Genomic DNA, 13031 nt, shown 5'->3' with positions numbered 1-13031 from the left:
TCTCGTTCATCTGCCGATTGCCGCCCTGCTTACACAGGGCAATTATCGGCAACAAGCATTCTATGAACACTTGTCAACCCGATAGTCGCCCAGTGTAAACCCCCCCCCCCCCCCCTTAGAGAGTGTTACTTAGGTGTTCAAGGTTTCTAGCCTATGTAGGTAGTGGAATAATCCACCTGAAAGGAAATATTCCATGCAGGAGTACATGCTTCACTAAAACGAACAATACAATAGATAGTCTACAATAGGGAATGGAAAAAAAATGGAAGCCAAAAATATCAAATCTTTACCCAACACGCATTTCAAATCCACACAGCTTATAGGAGGAGACTCTTAAACAGATAAGTCATTCCAGCAGGGAACATTTGTGCTGTTTAAAGATGCTCTGTCACCAGATTAGAAGTGCAATATCTCCTACATCAGGAGATCGGTGCTGTAATGTAGAGAAGTGGTTTTTATTTTGAAAAACAATCATTTTTGAGCAGGTTATGAGCAATTTTAGATTTATGCTAATGACTTTAATAGACAACGGGCGTGTTTTTACTTTTGTACAGAGAAGTGTATGATGCTGACTAATCAGCGTCATACACTTCTCATTGTTCCAGCCCAGTGTGATTGTGCAGTGAAAGAAGCTGGGCTGGAACAATGAGAAGTGTATGATGATTGGTCACGGATTGTTGTTGTAGCAAGGAAAGAGATCAGAGCTGATGTATGAAGCTGACCAGAGACTTTAACCCATTAACGGCCCATGATGGATATATCAGTCATTGGAATTTTGTAGGTACTGCCACTGTATCCACTAGACCAGCGGCAGGAGCACAGATTTTATACACAGCCGGGATCAGAGACCACTCCAATCTCAGCAGTCTACATCTAAGAAGTTCCCTCTGTTAGCCCATTGCTCCCCATGCAATGTAATTGCAGGGTGCCAATAGGTTACTATGGCAGCCAGGGGCCTAACAAAGGCCCCCAAGGCATGGCCGAAAAGCATTTAAATCACTAGTGGGACAGGGGAAGAAAAATAAAAATATATATAATTATAATATATATAAATAAAAAAAGTACACCCCAATAAAAAAAAAATTACATTAGGTACTGTTGCAATTGTAAAGAACCTTAGAACAAAGATAACTCATAAGTTAGACCGCATGGCGCACAATGTAAAAGACCCTTGCAAAGAACAATGGCAGGTTTTGTTTTGGTTTTTTTTGGATTCCCAAAAAGGCCTGGATGTTAAGGGGTTTAAAATGTACAAGCAAATAGAACATTTTCAAGAATGGCTACTATACTTCACTCCTATCACAGCGGAGAGGAACCCACAACAAAGTGTGCCCTGTGAAGCACGATAAGCTCAATATAAGCTTACTGCAGTATAAAGCGAGCAGTTACTGATCACATCCAAGTTCATAACTGACAGATTCAGGTCTCAGCGCACGATACAACTGCTCTGTATACAGGATACAACGCAACTGTATCGCAAAAAGCTAAAGTTATTTTTAATAGAAAGTTGCAAACAAACTGATACATTTTATTTTATAAAAAAACCTTTTTTTAAAAAAAAAAAAAAAAAAAAAAAAGTTTACATAGGCTTTAATTCCCCCCGCAGCCATTTTTAGGATCTTCATTTTCACTTTTATCTCCCCACCTTCCAAAAGCCATAATTTTATGTTTTTTCTGTCAATAAAGCCATGCGAGGGCTTGTTTTTTTTGCGGGACAAGTTGTAGTTTTTCACGGCACCATAATAAAGGTATTTGTAAATTTTAAAAAAACAGCGAATTCTCAATATTTTTTTGGGAGGGGGTGGGGTGTTTAGTTTTTATGGCATTCACTGTGCAGTAAAAATGGCGTTAATTTTATTCTGCAGGTCGATACAATTATGGCGATACCAAAAATGGAAATTTTTTAATGCTTTACAAGGATGAAACTAAATAGTTAAAAATAAAAATTTGGGTTGTCGCAGGATCCACCTGCAAATCGATCACATCTAAGCTGACCTGACAGATACAGCTTCTCTGTATACAGGATACAAAAGCAGCTGTATATCAAAAAGTAGAAGTTACTTTTAATGAAATGTAATTGCAAAGTTGCAAACACACAAAAAAATAAAATAAATAAAAAATAAATATAAATATTTTTCTCAAGGGGTGATAAAAGTGATCCTATTTTTTTTCACTGAATTTGGAGTGCTGTCTTGTATCTTGGATTTTGCTGGTTATTTGGGACACTTTTGCACCCTACACTGACGGAACGGTGGTGCTTTTTCTCGTGTGTGTGTGTGTGTTAGTTATATACAGCAGAAAAAGAATGGCGTCAGCACACTGCGACACTAATGCCACCTAAACCACTAAATATAAATAAGTATGCACTAAATCTGCTTCTAATATGGAGGTTCTTAGTGCACATTTTGATCAAAAAGTGTTTGCCCACCTGCCACGAAACAAACACTTTTTGATCAAAATGAGCACTAAGAACCTCCCTATTATAAGTAGATTTAGTGCATACTTATTTATATTTAGTGGTTTAGGTGGCATTAGTGTCGCAGTCTGCCGACGCCATTCTTTTTCTGCTGTATATAACACACACACACACGAGAAAAAGCACCACCGTTCCGTCAGTGTAAGGTGCAAAAGTGTCCCAAATAACCAGCAAAATCCAAGATACAAGACAGCACTCCAAATTCAGTGAAAAATTAGGATCACTTTAATCACCCCTTGGGATATTTTGCTCAAGGGGTGATAAAAGTGATCAAATTCAGTGAAAAAAAAATAGGGAGTGCTGTCTTGTATCTTGGATTTTACTGGTTATTTGGGACACTTTTGTACCCTACACTGACGGAACGGTGGTGCTTTGTGTGTCTGTATATATATATATATATATATATATATATATATATATATATATAATTTTAATCCACCTGCGACCAGATCCTTACTTGGTGGACTTTCTTGCTGCATTGTTTAGATGATAGTTTCCCTAAATCTGCTGAGGCATCCCCTAGGTAATTAGAAGCTTTTTTTTTTTTTAAAGATCAGTAAGGAGGAGAGGATGTCCTCCCTGGGAGAGCCAGCAGCAAGATGGCTTTCCAGCTGATCGATCCAGACGGAGAGTTCTAGCCGTACAGGTAGCCGAGATCCCAGAGCTAAACATCGCTGTGGAAGCTTCCCATGTCCTTTTAAGAAGAGCTTCTGCTTTTTATCCATGGGGGGTCACTAAGTAACCCCAGGTCTTCAAAACGGTAGTGAGGATTTCTTGGAGATACCTGCTACAGGTGCATCCACTCTGGCAACTTTGTCCCAGCTCAATCTTCTTCCGCAAAAGGATATTGAAAGAATTAGAGACCGTTGATCTCTTTTCTGAATGCTTCCATTCTTTATATAGAAGTTTCTTTACGTTCTTAGAAGGAAATGTGCATTTCCGGTTTGTTTCTCCCAGGCCCTGGAACATCTGATCCTGGACGGAAAGTGGTTCCTTAGGATCTTCTATATTTATGGTTGCCTGGATGGCTTTAAGACGATAATCTTCCATTATACTGCAGGGCATATCGGTAGTGTCATCTGATGAATCGGGGACTAAACTTCCACTATATCTGGGCCATCGGAAAATATATGACATGTAGAGGGTACAGAAGGTTGATGAAAGCCAGAAGTAGAAGGCCTGGGAGAACAAGCATCGATCTGTAGAGTAATAGAGCTAACCTCCTTTATAAAATAGATTTTATAATATCCAAAAAATGATGGCGCTTCATCCACCAATAATTTTTGAATGCATTTTGAGCATAACGCCTTCTTATATGACGAGGACAGTGACTTCTTTACAAACTCCACATTTCTTTAAAGGCCGCTTAGCTGAGGAGTTTACTTAAATAAAGCACGAACAAGTGTCATATTAAAAAGGTACATTTAAAAAATAAAAAAAAGAAAGAGGGAGAAGGAAGAGGAGGAGGAACATACTTGGCCAGACTTGCGGGGATCCGCCACATCAGAGTCAGAAGAGACCGACATGGTTTAGGAGACGCTGGAATCCCTTACCAGAATCTTTATGTTTGGAAACTGGCACAAATTGTCATTAAGCTCCGCCTCCTATTTTTCCAGCCAATCCCCGTTCTCCCACGGGTATTAGCATCACGACGCTGACGTCCAGACGCCGGTGTGCATGTCATACGCAAAAGGTGACTGGGGTTGCAGAGACCCAGGATTCCCTTCCAAAGGAGTCCCCGTCTGCCAGGTGCATCGCTATCAATCCAGGCTCCTACACAGGAAGGAACAGTGCTCAGGGATGCCTCCAGCAGAGGACTTTTGTCAGGAGCGGGATGGAAGCCCGACAGTCGCCAGCTCACTGCATATGTCCTCCGGACCACACCGCTGGTGAGGACTAGGCAGAGACCAGACTGGGCGGGAAAAAAAAAAAAAAAAAGAGAACACAAACAAAAAAAAAAAGACGCAGGAAACTGTGCGTTTTTTCCCGCAGTGGAATGCCTGCTAGTTTTAATGGAATTGCTGCATACATTTTCTGCAGCAATTCCGTTACGCGTGGACAAGCCCTAATTGCCTGTGTTTGATGGTTTTTTTTTCCGGGCTTTCTGTGTCCTATTGAAATCAATGCAGGGCAACGCAGTCAAAAGTCAGCACCAAAAGAGGTACCAATAAAAGCTGCAACTCACCCTGCAAAAATAAATAAATTGAAAAACGTTTAGCATCGCCGTAATCTTATTGACCCACGGAATAAAGTCAACATGTCGTTTTTATTGCATGGTGAGTGTTGTTCAAACTAAACCAGGATATTTTTTCAGTTTCCTAGTACATTATATAGAAAATAAATGGTGCCATGAAAAAACGACAAACTTGTTAGGGTATGTTCACACGGCCTATTTTCGGTCCGTAAACGGCCGAAAAATCGGAAGCCTCCAAACATCTGCCCATTGACTTCAATGGGAAAAAACGGCGGTCTGTCCGACGGGCCGTTTTTTTACGCGGACGTTTTGAAAAACCGCCTGTAAAGAACCGCCCGCGAAAAAAGTGCAGGTCACTTATTGGGAAGTTTTAGGAGCTGTTTTTCATGGACTATAGAAAACAGCTACAAATGTGGGCGTAAAAAAAACTAAGCGAAAGTCGCAGTTGGCTTAAACAACGTCTGAAAATCAGGAGCCGTTTTCCCTTGAAACCAGCTCCGCATTTTCAGATGTTTTTGAGTTTGTGTGTGAACATACCCTTACACAAAAAACAAGCCCTCATATGGCTATAATGAACGAGATAAAAAATAAATAGCGTATTCTAGGTGCTGTAGCTATTACTAAGTGCCGAACATAACCTACGGAAATACGTTTGCTTGCGTACGGAGAGGGAATAGCAGCCACTCAGAATGAGTTCACTAAAAGCATCTTCAAAAGGTTTACCAAATGAAACAAAAAAACAAATATTTATACAGTAGACCAAGTGATGGAAAGTAGCACTTTGTAAGAGCCTAAGCCTTGCAAGCAAAGCCCGCTGTGACACAAATCCCAGGGTTCAGTACATGCTACGGCCTCAGTCATGCCATAAAGGAGATTGGGCAGGTGGGCAGATGCTAACTATAGAACATAGTGACTCAGATATCCAGACTACGCAGCAAACCCACACCAGTACTCGAGGCTATACAGAAACAGGGAAATCCCTCTTTATACAAAAGCATTCAATATTTATCATCTGCCAGGCGGATGTGGGATTTCCCATCTTTGGCCCTATTGACAGAATTTTTCCTGGCAGAAAAAAAAACCCTACCTCAGAATTCCTTCAGGAATTTGGAGACAGATTTTGAACTGCCTGCACCTATTTTTCCGATCAGAAACTAGCGCCGCTGTTTTTTTCTGCCTCCCATTGATTTCAATGGTAGGTCAGAGGTGGAAACCGTGGCAATAAGGGTATGTTCACACGGCAACGCCAATTACGTCAGGCAAAAACAGCTCCTGAATTTCAGACGTTTTGACAAGTGCACGCGTTTTTCACGGACGTAATTGGAGCTGGTTTTCATTGGAGTCAATGAAAAACAGCTCCAATTTTACGTCCCAAGAGGTGACATGCACTTCTTTGAGGCGGACGTCTTTTTACGCGCAGTCTTTTGACAGCGGCGCGTAAAAAAAAAGCCTGTCTGCACAGAACACCGTAAGACCCATTGAATTCAATGGGCAGAGGTCGCACGCCGTTTTTTCGGGTGTAATGCGAGGCGTAAAATGCCTGAACATACCCTAAAAAGGTCACACACACAATGCTAAGGGTATGTTCACACGTAGTCAACCAAAACGTCTGAAAATCCAGAGCTGTTTTCAAGGGAAAACAGACCCTGCTTTTCAGACGTTTTTTACCAACTCGCATTTTTACCAACTCATTTTTTTACCAACTCGTTTTTGGAGCTGTTTTCATTGGAGTCTATGAGAAAACAGCTCCAAAAACGTCTGAAAGAAGTGTCCTGCACTTCTTTTGACGAGGCTGTATTTTTACGAGTCGTCGTTTGACAGCTGTCAAACGACGACGCGTAAATAACAGGTCGTCTGCACAGTACGTCGGCAAACCCATTCAAATGAATGGGCAGATGTTTGCCGACGTATTGTAGCCGTATTTTCAGACGTAAAACGAGGCATAATACGCCTCGTATACGTCTGAAATTTGGCCGTGTGAACATACCCTAAGACTCCCAGGAAAAAAGAAAAAGCCTCTACCTCCAATTAAAATCAATGGAGCGTTTTCGGACGTCTTTTGGTACGAATTCGGATGCGGTTTCGGTGTTAAAAAACCAAACAAAAAACTGTGTGAACTGACTTAGGTCTTGTTCACAAGGCACTCAAAAACACGTTTTGATGCGTTTTTAGCACGTAATTAGGACTCCCAATGACTATGGGAATTAGGCACGTTGTTAGCGCCACGAATTGACCGGACAAGTTTTTTTTTTTACACACTACATGTTTTTTTAAACATGTAAGCGTATAAAAAAAAAAAAAAAAAAGTTACGTTTTATGCACTACAAAGCATTTTCCCAGTGACGTTAACAGGAAGCTTAAAGCAGGTGGGTTTTTTTTTTTACGTGTTTTTCGGCATGTAAAACGCGTGAGAAACCATGTTAAATACATGCCGTGTGAACAAGGCCTTAGGGTAGCCTTTTCAGTACTGCTAGTATGCCATATGCTAGAATAGGGTATTTGGTATCAAACCTTGTTTGCTTTCAAAAGATTCATCCGTCAGAGGTTACTGCTACAAATGCATCAAAGATTATTGCTGTGAATCACATGCAAAGACACAGATTATTTATTTTTGCAGTTAATCTTAACATCCTGAGCTAGTCACAGCTGACCTTAGGAGAGATTTCTTACATAACAACTCTGATACGGATTTAGTGTTTATCCATTTGTACAAGTCATTGCAATCGATTCTTCTCCATCAGTATGGATAAGACTCTGCTCACATCACTTTTGTGAGCTACGTTTGGCATATCTACAGGGAGGATTTTCCGAATGTATTCATAGGGCTGTCTTTACCGGGTGTATGCCAAAAGTGTGGGGCCTTCCTCTTTTTGCTGTATAGAATAGCGACAGACTACCCGATTTTATACAGTTTAAAAAAAATAAACACACACGCGCAACACAAACACAGTGGGATCCAAATGGAAAAATTGAAACCCCTGTATGCCTATACAGTGCAGCCTTCTGATGTTGGTACAAGGGGAAAATCCTCCCAAGTTTTACATCCGACAGAAGGCTTAGGCTCAATGCATATTACGGTTTTGCGTGCAGCAAAACTGCAGCTTAATAAAGTACCAGCATAGTCAAGGAGATTCCAGGAAATCTCATGTACACGCTGTGGTATTTTTCGGAACGTAAATTGACCTGCGATGCGTATGTTAAAATCCGCAGAGTGTCAATTTATCTTTCATTTCCGCTTGCGAATGGTATCTGCCAAATACGAAGAAAAACAAAAACACACCAAATGCCGAAATTGGCCTGTGGCGCGTATTTTTCATACCTCATACGTCAATTCCTTCTGCGGAATCTGGACAGAATTCCTGCGTTTCAGAGGAGATGTCACCATCTTCTTGCATTGGGAAAAAAAACACAGCAATTTACGAACAGTTTGCCATAAAAGCAGGAAGTAGTGAGTTTTTTGCCTGTGTTTTTCAACGGAATTGCTGCAGAAATTTTCTGCAGCAATTCCATTGTGTGGACAAGCCCTAGTAGTGCATTTTTAAGTGCAGTTTTTACATTTGGGGGCGAAAGTAGGGGCGGACTATATTTTTAGCCTTAGGCTCCATTACAGACCCATTAATTTCTATTGGCCACGGACACCTTTCACTGATGGGCGCCAGTGCTGAAAAAAAAATTATAGAACCTGTCCTACTCTTGTCAGTAATTACGGCACAGACTCTCCTATAGAAGTCTATGGGAGCTTCTGGAAATACGGACAGCTATGGATGTGCATCCATATACAGTCCGTATTTACAGAAGCGTTGCTATACAACATGCTGATGACATCATTTGCATCCTCCCTCTTGTTACGGATCCGTATATACAGATGGAATACGTATCGTATTTACGGACAGTATTTCGGGATAGATGAAAATACTGTCGTGTGCATGGGGCCTTAGATCTTATTCAGCCACAAATGCATCCAGACCCTTTTTAAAACATGTTACTCACCTGGTTCCAGAAGCACACCATTCTGAGCAGCCACGGCTCCAGCGCCAAGTTGCTAGGCAAGCAGACACCACACCCTCCTCTGCTCCTGTCTACACCCATATTCTTCCTACTGAAACATCGAGACTGCTCCGGCTCTCTAATCGGATCTCCGGCTGCACCCAGACCAAAATACTGAAGCCCCAGAGGAATACTGGACCACACGCTTTTGGATGTTATGCTCCCAGCATAACTTTTCCAGGTTAGCATAACTTGAACTTACTACATTATCAAGTTTGTTACGGTTTCATGCACTATGTGCATTTTGTTGCTTTTTTCATCCATCTACACCCATGACTCTCCTCTGCAAGCTGGCAGCGCCAGGGCAACTGGCACTTCTAGAGAACATCAGTCCTGGCCTATTTAACTAGGAACAGGAAAAGTCTAGAATTCCTTGCAGGGCTTAAGAGGTGAAGAACTGTGAGAATCAATGGAGAAAATCTGCAAAGTATTTGTGCACTTTCTGCAGCAGATTCGGACATACTGAGAGTTTAAAAATTCAGACCGCATGTCAATTTCTGCAGCATGTAAATGAGATTTGTTCAATTTATATATTTATATAGTGCAGACATATTCCGCAGCACTGTACAAAGGTCCACACTTACTGTCCCCATTGGGGCTCACAATCTAAGTTCCTTATCAGTATGTTTTTGGGGTGTGGGAGGAAACCCACGCAAACACAGGGAGAACATACAAGCCCCATGCAGATGTAGTCCTTGATTGGATTAGAAACCAGGACCCCCATCGCTGCAAGGAGACAGTACCAACCACCGATGTCATCCACTTTGCTGCTAATATATTCCGCTGCAGATTTACCAGTTGTAAACCTGAAACAGTATGTAGCCTCACAGACTTGAAAACTTTCACACAAAAAAAAAAAGTAAAGTATATCAAAATGGTTCGGGATAATTACAATAGTTATTATCCAACGGCTACATTAGTTATGATCTTCTATAAAATCTTTCAAAGGCAACTTGGGGAGTGTCATGACTTGGACACCAAAAACACACATGGCTTTATACACTGGTCACCTGAAAGTGGCACATTAAAATAGGAATCTATATTAAAAAAAAAAAAAATTAAGGGGTGGGGGGTGCCCATGACCAGTTACAGTTCTCCTCAAGTGCAGCCGGCACATTCTGCCAGATAGTGACTCTCCTCCAGGCAGTAGTGCCAAGGTATGGTGAAAACGACAATCAGGACGCCCTGAACTCCCATGACAGCGACACTTGATGTCTAGACTTCAGTACAATTATTGTCCTGTCTGTACTGACTTAGAAGCTGGATAAGAGAATGCTACTTCCAATGGGAGAATACGACTACATTTCAGGTTCTCCACAAAATAAAAGCAGGTCTTAAGGGCTTCCAGGAGCAAGGCCTGACATAAACCAGCTTCTGCTGTGGGCACCCAAAACCGGAGATTGAGTCATCCAATCCTGGCACACCCCTTTGAGCCCATATACGATTTCCCAACTCACAAAATGTTGTTATCTAGCAGGAGTCCTATGTGGAAGATTTTCTTGGTTGTCCTGGCCTGCGCATGACTCACTCAGTCCTCTGTATACATAAATACGCCGCAGGTTATTACAGTATCCGCTATATTACAGCACATCAGAACACTTCTGTTTGAAGACATCTTGGTTGTTTTTCTCCTTGCGGGAGAACCCCAAGGCCTTATCAAATTGGGACCCCAGGAAAGCAAGATATTGAGGGGCTGTACTGGACTTGCTAGAATTTCTAGTATTCATACACATGCTTGATGAGCGCCAACTATTCCAGAATATAGAAACTCATTACAATATGACAGATTTATTCTGTATGAGCAGTGATGAACATTACAGGAATGACAGGCAGCAGAAATACAGCCACAGCAGATTATGACTGTACATTTATCATATCTTAATAAACGGAGGAAGAAAAAAGTTTAAAATTGCCACGTCACTTGTGACCTACATCATACTCTGCACAGAAAACAATGAGGTGTAAAAAGAACACGTGCAGGACCTTCCAAGCAGCAGGTCTTCTCCATGTGTCACACAAACATCTTCATGTACATGAAAACACAGGCAGAAGCAAGACATGTACGTTCTCAGATAGTCAGAGATCTAAAAAGGGGCAAGACGTACAGTAATAGTTCAATAGTGAGGTTTCAAAACACACACACACACGGTGGCGACATTGACCAACAATAGAAACAGCGCAAATAACCGCGTGCAATGGACAAGGAGTTCACACATTTTTTTTTTTTACGCAGAAACCGCGCCGCAAAACGCCTCCCATTGATTTCAATGGGAGGTGGAGGAGTTCTTTCCTTGCGAGCGGAATACCCGGCTCGCGGGAAAAAGAAGGGACATGCCCTATCTTCGGGCATTTACGCCTCTGACCTCCCATTGACATCAATGGGAGGCAGAGAAAGCGCATTTTGCTGCGTTTTATGCCCGCGACACTTAATGGCCGCAGGCGAAAACCGCCATGAAAAATCGGCGTGCAGGCAGAGTAAAATCTGCCTCAAAATTCCAAACGGATTTTCCTCCTGCAAAAAAAACTCTGTGTGAACATAGCCTAACAGAGGTCTGCGGAGGGGACCTCCATCTGAAGCGGACCATACACCATGTGAGATTTTGACCCTAGAGTAATCATATATGGTCAGGGGGGAAATTCATGGGGATCTATCAGGTATCTGCTCACCCATGGAAGGATTTCTGCTCTGTAGGAGCAATCAGATAGAAATAAAAGAAATCTGACGTGCTGTAAACCATCATATAACACAGTGGTCTCAAATCAGCCGCTCTCCAGCTAAAACTAATACTCCTAGCCAGTGGCTGTCAGGACATGCTGGGAGTTGTAGGTCTGGGAAGGAATATTTCAGAGACCACATATAACATTTACAGCGATTACTACATCACTCGATGACATGTTTCTTTATATACAGAGAAGTCATGTTACATCGCACTCCAGAAATGGACATACGACTATTTCATAAGTGTATTGCACCACTCTCCACCATGTAGAACACAGGACGGCACAACATTTACTGACGGCTTCAGAAAAGGAAGATCATAAAAAACAAACAAACATAAAACAATGGTCCTGGAGATGGGTACCGTATAGCTGCAGAGGCACACCATATTTATACTACATACACAAACATAATATAGTGTGAACACACACATATTACCTATGTATGCATTCAAACGTACACATATGTAGATGCATAGAATAATGTGTGTACATGTAGAATACACGGACACGCACATAAGGATCAAGTGCAGAAAGTTTCCTGTCAGCAGCACAGTGTACAGAATCACCTCATCCTCCATAATGTGGTATACATAGTAACACTGTCACAGACAACTACCACCACGTGCCCCTCTCCTCCATCCCCCCCAGCGCCCCCTCACCTGTACCAGTGACCGGTGCTCATCTCCCGCGCCCGGTTCCGTAATATTATTATTGCCGTGTATGAGTCGGGACAATGTATCCGTATATAGGGCACTCCAGCTTCAGCCCTGACTTCCTTCCCAGCCATAACCAGCCCCTTATGGGGAGGCGGCCAACCTGTCAGAGCCGGGCATGGGAGGAGTGCGGGTCTCGGCTGTCTGCCCAGGTGCTCCTCCTGTCAAGATTTCGCGGCTACCGAAAACCTTAATTAAACAATTAGCCGGCGATAAGCGGTGTAGTGTCCGGTCAGCGGTGTAGTGTCCAGTCTGCACTGGCCCCGCACCACTACATACACGTCTTTATATCCGCTTATATATTACAGAGTTTATCTTTCCTGCTTTTAAGAACTATCTGAATCTGGGAAAGTCGGGTGACAACTAACATGAGGAGTCATGCAGATTTACTGATAGGAATATTGGGGGCTGTAATGTAAGCCCTATTGTCACCCACCCTTCTAAAGGCATCATTAGGACTGTAGCATTTTGGTCAGTATTTGTAAGCCAAAACAAGGAGGGGAACCTACATACGGTAGATAAGTAGTGTTTGGCCTATTCACACAAACGTGAATAACGTCCGTGTGCTGCGCATGGAAGTCACGGACACGGGCACACGGACCTATTGATTTCAATGGGGATGTTCACACATGCGTGATTTTTCACGCAGCGAGAGTCCGCTGCGTGAAACTCACTGCATGTTCTATATTGGTGAGTTTTCACGCACCTATGCGCCCATTGAATTTGATGGGTGCGTGAAAATCACGCACCACACACGGATGCACATCCATGTGCGGTGCGTGATTTGCGCATCAATTCATTTGAAAATAATAAAAAAAATAGATGTGCTCTGCGAGTGGGTGAATAACGCATGCTCCTCACAAAGCACACTGATGCATAA

The 13031-nt window shown here is 42.3% G+C and overlaps 1 protein-coding gene across 2 annotated transcripts in view; it reads right to left on the bottom strand.

The window, feature by feature from the left end:
- MCTP2 (multiple C2 and transmembrane domain containing 2) overlaps window positions 1-12210 on the bottom strand; it is a 193728-nt gene extending 181518 nt beyond the window's left edge. For both annotated transcript variants that reach the window (XM_075858224.1, XM_075858225.1), the window contains exon 1: window positions 12098-12210. The gene's annotated coding sequence lies outside the window, so the exon portion shown is untranslated. The remainder of the gene's footprint in view (window positions 1-12097) is intronic.
- Window positions 12211-13031: the final 821 nt, after the last annotated feature.

Source organism: Rhinoderma darwinii, chromosome 3, assembly GCF_050947455.1.
Source record: "Rhinoderma darwinii isolate aRhiDar2 chromosome 3, aRhiDar2.hap1, whole genome shotgun sequence".
Classification (NCBI taxonomy): Eukaryota; Metazoa; Chordata; class Amphibia; order Anura; family Rhinodermatidae; genus Rhinoderma; species Rhinoderma darwinii.
The sequence above is the reverse complement of the archived record's forward strand: the minus strand, read 5'-3'. Positions and strand labels throughout refer to the sequence as shown.